This window comes from Strongylocentrotus purpuratus, unplaced genomic scaffold (genome assembly GCF_000002235.5).
Source record: "Strongylocentrotus purpuratus isolate Spur 01 unplaced genomic scaffold, Spur_5.0 spur5_scaffold_7, whole genome shotgun sequence".
NCBI classification, from domain to species: Eukaryota; Metazoa; Echinodermata; class Echinoidea; order Camarodonta; family Strongylocentrotidae; genus Strongylocentrotus; species Strongylocentrotus purpuratus.
The window spans coordinates 19,169,325-19,178,338 of record NW_022145613.1 but is presented as its reverse complement, the minus strand read 5'-3'; the positions used below and the strand labels follow the sequence as shown (position 1 = coordinate 19,178,338).

At 37.2% G+C, this 9,014-nt stretch overlaps 1 long non-coding RNA gene across 1 annotated transcript; it reads left to right on the top strand.

Annotated features, from left to right (window-relative positions):
* The first annotated feature begins 378 nt into the window (after nucleotides 1-378).
* Nucleotides 379-5,640, top strand: LOC115919810. Its single transcript, XR_004062019.1, has 3 exons — nucleotides 379-470; nucleotides 4,543-4,672; nucleotides 5,563-5,640. It is a non-coding gene; the product is annotated as an uncharacterized LOC115919810 (long non-coding RNA).
* The last annotated feature ends 3,374 nt before the right edge of the window (nucleotides 5,641-9,014 follow it).

The window sequence follows — 9,014 nt, the reverse complement described above, 5'->3', positions numbered from 1 at the left end:
TTTATGTATTTCTTTGTTTCTCCTTCAATCTATCCTCTTCTCCTTCGTCATCTATTTCTTTGTTTTAATCTGATAGATTAAGTTTCTCCTTCTTTATGTATTTCCCTGTTTTTCCATAGTCTAGATCTATGATCCTCTTAGCTCTTCAATTATGTATTTCTATGTTCTTCCTTTGACTTATCCTCTTCTCTTTCCTTATGTATTTCCTTTTTCCCCTTCTCCATATCCTCTCCACTATCCTTGTTTTCCCCTTTCTATCATCTTCCCTTCCCTGGGTGTACGTGCTCGCACAGTGTAAGTGCGCTGACGACTTAGACTCTTTCACCAGAGCACTTCTTGGAATTTTTTCGCGAAAATGGCTAAACAGTTGTGTAAAAAAAAAAATAAGCGCGGAGCGGATGGGCGGATGATTATATTTCCGTTGATATGCAGGCATTCCAACAGAAGTAGAATCTTATTCCAAACAAAAGGTATGTAGTCGCACTTCAAAATCTTGTCTCATGTCATCTAGTTATAGCTAACTTACAAACCAAATTAAACTGCATGTGCTGAAAACATACAATGTTGTTTGTAAACCTGACGCACATGCACGCAATTTGCTCGTTTATGAAATTCTTCTCTGCGTCATGAAAGAACCATTTAGTGGACTATGCACTATAGACGATTTTATTATGGTTCGCGTTAATAGAAATGACTTATTAGAACTATGGCAAAAGCACCATAGCCTAAAATCTCTCTTCAGAAATGGCGTTGAATCCTCTAAAATGTTTTGCCAGTTTGTTTTACCAGATATATTTTTGATAGTCAAATGAAGAGTTCTACATCACACCACGACTGAGTGAGGCAAGCTTGATGCATAATGTCTATACATCATATCCTCTCATATCTTTCTCCTGTAAAATATTCTTGCTTGCAGCATTCTCGGTACCACCAATATCACTGCGCATAAACATATACAGAGACATATTTTTAATAAAGTTTGTTTCTCCTTTTATAATTGAAATAAAAGTCTTATATTTCATAGTCACGTTTGCTGATATTGTCATGTGTATCTACAGATGACATGACATTGAACATGTTAATGCAATTCCTAACCAATGTATGTGAATAGCTTCATAAATGAAGGAATTAGGAACTAGTACATTAAGCCTGAGTTCAGAAGCCAATCCATTTAGTATACATAAGTGATAATATAGTTTTAGTTTTAGCGCTGAATATTGTTTGTTTCATACATCTATTTTTCGTTTAATAACCACTAAAATATGGGCCGTCGTCTTTGAATTTACATGTTACGTATCTTAAATATTAATTCAAACGAATGGATAAAAGTCACATGCTCAAGAACTGCTGGAACACAGCCAGACAGTGATTGACATTTAATCTGTCGGGTTCATGCATACTAAATTTCAAATGGCGGACCGGATGCGCATATTTTTTTTTACACAACTGTTTAGCCACTTCAGTCAAGTATACTGTGAAAACGACTAGAGACAGAGTCTAGCATTACCCTTCGCAATTTTGTTGGATATTGTTGGAGCTGTGCATGTGTAGGGTCTACAAATTTTTACTCGTTATTTGTTTCGGGTTAAATCTATCCTCTCTTCTCTTTCATTATGTATTTCTGTGTTCTCCTTCAATCTATCCTCTTCTCTTTTGTCATGTATTTCTTTCTTTTTCTTCAATCTATCCTTTTTCTCCTTCGTTATATATTTCTTTGTTTTTCCTTCAATCTATCCCCCAGTTCTCCTTCGTTATGTATTTCTTTTGTTAGCCTTCATTCTAACCTCTTCTCTTTTGTTTTATGTATTTCTTTGTTTCTCCTTCAATCTATCCTCTTCTCCTTCGTCACGTAGGTCAAAGGTCACAGGTCACAGAGGTCAACTTATGAAATTCCATACATTGAGATCGTTATCGCGATATCTCAAGAACCACTGGAGAATTTCACTTCAAACTTAATGATAGTGTGTATCACCATAGGAAGACAATCTGATTAGATTTTGGAGCACGTAGGTCAAAGGTCAAGGGTCACAGAGGTCAACTTATGAAATTCCATACATTGAGATCGTTATCGCGATATCTCAAGAACCACTGGAGAATTTCACTTCAAACTTAATGATAGTATGTATCACCATATCATAATATCTCAAGAACCACTGGAGATTTAAACTTCAAACTTAATGATAGTGTGTATCACCATAGGAAGACAATCTGATTAGATTTTGGAGCACGTAGGTCAAAGGTCAAGGGTCACAGAGGTCAACTTATGAAATTCCATACATTGAGATTGTTATCATGATATCTCAAGAACCACTGGAGATTTAAACTTTAAACTTGTTTAAATTGCTCTATGGCGGAGGCATCATTTTCGACTGCGCGCAGTCAAAATTCCATCTAGTTCTGTATTGTGTTGTAAATATGTTGCACTCTCATACCCCTAAAAGGGGTCGATAGAGTCAAATCTTATCTTATCTTATCTTATCTTATCTGACTTAAATTGTCCCGAAATCGAGTGAGAAGAGAATGGAGAAGAAAATAAACAAAAGAGAATACAAATGAAAAGGAGGGATACCAAAAAAAAAAAAAGAAGAACAAATTAAAATAAGACAGAAATTAGGGTTGAGAATTTATTGACTTCTGTCAAAAATATTCAAAATTGAGGTGTATATAGTTAAGAGTGAGAAGAGAATAGAATGGAGAAGAAAATAAACAAAAGAGAATATAAATGAAATGGAGGGATACCAAAAAAAAAAAGAAGAACAACTTAAAATAAGACAGAAATTAGGGTTGAGAATTTATTGACTTCTGTCAAAAATACTCAAAATTGAGGTGTATATAGTTAAGAGTTATGGTCTTCAGTATATATTCCCCAGTGTAATTAACTATATAATGTGATAAATAAAACGAGTCCTCAATTCCCACCGTAAACGTGTATTCGTTCGGACTACTGTATACCAAAAAAAAAAAACACTCTATAGATTCTAACTGGATACCTTGTAAAACAGTTCTAATTCAAAATCATCGTGCAAGAAAAGAGGTCCAAGATTATTAGCATTATCGTGGTCACACAGATAACGAAAGCAAAAGGTTGGAGTGAAATGGATATTTCACCTGGCTCTAACGTTTCAAGTGATTTTCACTCATCGACAGTGTCACAAAAACTAAGTTTCAAAGCTTAAAGGTGAGACCAGTTTTGGAAACGCCCCCCCCTCTCAAAACATGAAAAGGAAGCTCTTATTACCAATCATGTGAAAGAATATGTTTTGGCTAATACGTGACGATACAAATTTTGCCGGGAAACCGCCTACTAATTGATATATTCGGTAAATTATTATATTTTTTTTGACCGGATAGATCGCGTAGACCCATTTACATCTTTATGTGTACAGTGCTTGTAACTTTACCAAGACTGGGCCAAATTTCTTATCATTTTGATGATTCCAGAACCTTGCAGTACACACCAATACTTATATGCCAGATGATCAACCTTTTCTGATCGATTCCACAACGTTTCTTTCACAATGCAATCGCATGAACATAACTGATCTTTACAGTTAAAGAAAAATATGTTGTTTTTTACAGTTTAAAGTGTGACGAGTGCAGGATACGGTTAATTTCGGAGTGTATTAAACATTTAGAAACTTCAGGCCAATGATACCGAAAGTCCCACAGGCCCTCGCCGCTGACAATGCAAACAAGTACTGTAGATATGAGTTTTAATAGGAATATGAAAGAAAAATAGAATGAAGGAAATATTGAGAGAGAGAGAGAGAAACAAGGCTGAACCTGGTATAGATATAGAAAGAGTATCGGTAAAAAGCATGAGCACAAATTTGTAAAGGAAGTAAAAGAATCCGCTAAAAATGACACACCCATGTTTGTTTTCCCTTTTGGTTCTCTTTAGAAATGAACGCATTCCTTAATTGATTAGAAAGTAAAATTCAAGCAAGAATTCATAACTAAGTCGTCATCCATTAATATGAATGAAGCTCATTTAGCCCCTTCTTCAAAGTGACCGACGATGAATTACTTTTAGGTGTAAACAAAAATTGAACCCTGTAAAATGCATGTTTATGACTTAAAGCTAAGTGAACAGTAGGATAACCAAATCGCTTGAATAAAAGAGCGAGAAAGAGACAGGGAATGAGAGAAAAGGGATTAGTTTTTAAAGCTAAATTTTAAAGATTCACCCGGATGATATATTGAAGGAAATTCTGTTTGTCACGACAGTATAAAAGCAAGAATAATTAAATGAACGGAGGGAAGGACTTAGTGTATTGCAGTAGGGGCGTTCAATGAGTAGATGGGGTACCTTTGCACACGAGGAATTTGTATCTTGATGTCGGAAAATGAAGGAGGAAGGGTAGGGCATCAGCCTGCATTGACCCCTGGTTCCGCCCCCTGTTTAATGCTCTTTAATATATACAAACCTAGTTTATGCTTTAACTATCAAGCCCCAGTATAGCGAAACTGAATCCCACTACTAAATACTTACATGTCTAACCTTTCTTCATAATATCTTTTTATTTTCTTTACTTCACTTAGAAACTTGAAGAGATCTCTACGAACTGCGAAGCTCTGCAGACATAATCCAACCACTATGATTATAAACACTCAGATTGCAGAATTCTACCGACGAACCTTTGACAATGTGCTTTCGAGTGAAGATGTTCAGGTAAAATAGAACGTATACTAACCAGACACGTAGCCACGGGGGGGGGGGGGGGGCACAAATGTCCAAGATCGGTTGACTTTTTTTGACCCCCTTTTTTTTTTACCTCGATCGATTACATGTACGTGCCCCCCCCCCCCCAACATCAAACTCTGGCTACGTGCCTGATACTAACATGTATCAATATTTCATTAATTTAGTGTATAAACTTAGTAATATTAATAATAAACATGGATGCAACAAGTTTCCTCTCGAGGCAGTAATATTTGATACGGTAAGGCTTTCTGACATTTCCTAGAAACCCAGACTACGTTAAATTATTGAACATTTCTTTTCATAAAATAAGTAGGTAAACGAAGTATCCAACAACTAGACATAAATCAACATATAATTCGCTATCAACACTATTTTATGTATAGCAAGTGACTGCATGGATTTGCTTAAATTATACATGCACTTTGACCTGAAGCTAACCTACATAGTACGACCCTGTCAATGGACAAAACCTGAATCCTCTGTATTAATTTAAATCTTGATTTCCAACCAACTATTATAAATCTACCTCTTAAACATGACAATTTTATATCTTTTTTTTTTCAAATGTTTTAGCATACAAAACAGGTTATCTTTTAACTTGACCTGTCAATTCATTTCTTCATACCTTTAATCCATTGAATGTTGTATAAAGCGTTTTAGGGTGGATTCACTGGATTGTATACCTTCTGGCTGTTCATATTGTTTGTTTTCCTTATAGACGAATGGTTCCCTTTAATTCCTTTACTAGGCGATCAATATTCCACTTTCAACTCTTCTTAAAATACCATTGTAGATTATAATAATACAAAAATCGTTTACCTATAACAAAGTTTTATATATGCCTTATTTTTCAACAGAGTGGAATCATATTTGCTTTATATATTTTACACCTGGAGTATTTGGACACTGACTTCGACATCTGCAAAATGCACCAGTAAGATTTTTGTATTTTTAAAGATGTTAAAGGTACTATGTCCCTTTTGCAGCCAACCTCAAATTCTGTAGAACTCTGCAGGAATTATGAATATGTCACGTATATCCTATCTGTGAAATTTAAACGTTAGCAGTGTCCTTATATTCAAATTATGCAAGTAAACTTGTTTACTTGCTAGACTTCACTGTCAGACACTATTGAGTGACTGACTGGCTTTTTTTCTTCTTTGGTAATAACATACATGAAAAGAGTTGTAAAAGGTACATGAGCATTTGTCTACATCAATAACCCACTTCTTGTGATTGCCAAGATTAAACTGATTGAATCTTTGCGCAGCATAAAACGTATGACCATTCGGTACAATTGTCTGAAAATCAAGACTATTACTTTTGGGCTGTATAGCCCTAAAGTCGATTCGACAACTAATAGTCGTTATTTTCCCACTTGAAAACATTTTCAAGCCCTACTTTGTTTAGGGAAGTTCTAAATAAGTATTATCTTTCAAATGCAGTTGGAATTTAACTTTTTCATTTTTGGGCCTGCAAATGGGACATAGTACCTTTAATATGAAAATGTATGCAATGTACAATGAATAATATGAATAGATTTCTCAAGAGTTTCTTTAAATTACATGAAGAATAATTTATTGCCTTATGATTATACCGTCCACCTGAACTAGTAATATGTTTGACTTACAAGTGGTTAAAGCTATTGCCAATAGTTTCGTTTTTATTAGTGTAGGTTTGCGGGAGTGCCAGGGAGAGAACCAATGCCCTATCAATCCATTCATTCCTGTCATGCCCCCTCCCTATCCTATATCAACGTTGTTTTGAAGTAATTTCTGATATGAAGCACCCGTCACATCCACTATTTTCTTGTTTCACATTTAACCGCTCATGAATCATGTTTGTGTGTACCAAGAACGCAAAGAATCAGGTTCATTCCTTGGTCAAGTAGACATGTACATGTCTTTGCAGCTCCTGATTCGTTTCTATCTTCCCGTCTGGTCTCTCTCCCTTTCTTTCTGGCGTTAATCCCTTGTCTTGTCTTTCTTTCTCTCACTCTCTCTCTCTCTCTCTCTTTCTCCTTTCCCCTCTCTCTACTTCTATTTGCTCAAAGTAAATTACGGTATTAATGCATGAATTCATGAATTTGACTCAGAATAGTGTTTTTGTTATATACGGTATGCTCAGACAGGCGCGCCGGAAGCAGTTTGGGATTGGGGGAGGGGGGGGGGGGGCAAACATTCCATGGGGCTCACCTTCCAGGGGGCAGTGACGTAATGAGAAGAAAAAAAAAACGCTCGGAAGGGGGGAGACGAAATATATTCATCACCACCAGTCTTACACGTTACATGCAGGTCCCGCGGAACTTTTTTCAAAGTGGAGTATTAACAATCAGGTAGAGCGTAAATTGGCGCGGGGTCCAGAGCATGAGCCTCGGCAGGGGGTCAAGGGGCTGAGCCCCCGGAAGCTCAGGGGTTTTAGGTATTTACTAACGGTTAGATGAGCATCCAGGGGCCCTCTTAAGGATCCAGGGGCCGCCTTATAGGGCCCTTGGTGGGGTCCAGGGGCAGAATCCCCGGAACCTTAGGGGTTTGAGGTATTTAAATACGGTCAGATGAGCATCCACGGTCCCGCCTTACGGCCCTTGGTTGGGTCCAGGGGGGCAGAGCCCCCGGAAGCTCAGGGGTTTTAGGTATTTAATTACGGTCAGATGAGCATCATGGGGGCATAGCCCCCGGAAGCTCAGGGGTTTTCAATCACAGCAACATTTGTAAATCACTGGTATCAAATAAGAAATACACCCCCATGAGTATGCCAGCGTTCAGGGGCTCATGTCTTCTCACCCCTATAACAACAAAAAAACAGACACGCTTTCCCATTCTCGCACGATATGCGCGAATCGCTGTTATGAAGACCTCCATTGATAAATACCGTATAGGTGGCATGCGCAATGTTTATGAAATTTAATTCCTGTGAACTTTCCTTTTCTTTGAATGGAATTGTATATGTGATTTAATTCAGGTTTTTATTATTGTTATGTTCTTTTGGGTTAAAAATACATACCGTTTTTTTACTCCTTTACTGCTTTTTTTTTTTTTTTTTTTGGAGGGGGGGGGGGGGGCAAAAATGCGTTTTGCCCCCCCCCCCACTTTTTTATTGGGGGGGGGGGGGGCAACTGCCCCACTGCCCCCCCCTCCCACTTCCGGCGCCTATGTGCTCAGAACTGGTAGAGTGTTGACTCATTGACGTTTCTAGCTTTAGGCAGGGATATGTGAGTTTAACCCCTCTTGTCGTCAGCACGCGATATCATAGTTTCATCGTTTGTATTAACACCAATGTGAAACCAACATTTATTGGTATATACATATGGAAAACAAAAGATGAATCTTGAACTTACATTTCCATGCTGACTATTCCATTTCACTATAGGAACGAGTTTTATTTTGTATTTCTTTATGAGAGGGACTCGGTCCATATTACCTGACGCGTCCATTTTGTGTAAGTTCGATAACTTACATTTGTTCAGCTGGAAATCCATTCCTGTCAAATGTATGTAAACCCATGATAATCAACCTCCTGAGAATGTATTAGTCCTGCATATCTCATTCGTCTTTAGTTTCCATTTCGTTCACATGATTATGCTTAATTAAGGGAACAAGAATTATGCATCTCAGATTTGTTTGACAGATTTTTTTTTTAAATTCCTTACTTAGATCTGACGTTGGATTGCACAAAGACTTACTTGGTACTTACATCCCCGAACTATCCTTTGCCTTACCCCAATGGTGCATTCGAGGAGTGGAACATTACAGCACCTCATAACAGGAGGATCCTCGTCACTTTTGATGACTTTAGCTTGGAAGGTCCCCTTGATTTTATTATCATTCAGGACATGTATCATGAGAGAAAGATCTACACAGGCGATAATATGCAATTCCCTCCATATCTGACGTTAGGACGTACTCTTCATATTGAGTTCACCTCTTCTAGAACTGGCAGAAGGAAAGGATTCAATATTACAGTCTCGTGTATCGAAATTTCAAGTAAGTTTCTCGTTAGGATCAAAGTACGAAAAATCATCCTGTCAATATAACCTAATTTGCACATAATGACATAATGATTCTCTTTCTTCAGGTAATCTCATTAATATGTACGTTATTTGCTTTCATTCTCTCTCTTCTGCCTTTCTCTCCTTTAGTCTAATGTCTAACTATTTCTCCTTGACGGTTTTGTCCTGCGCTTCTGACCTACTTTAAATAGCTCTATGTTTTGTATTGCATTGAATTATATTTGTAACTTATCGTATAAGAGGTGCACAGTACTAATATCGACATATTCTCTCATTATAGATACCACTTCTTGTCGTTTA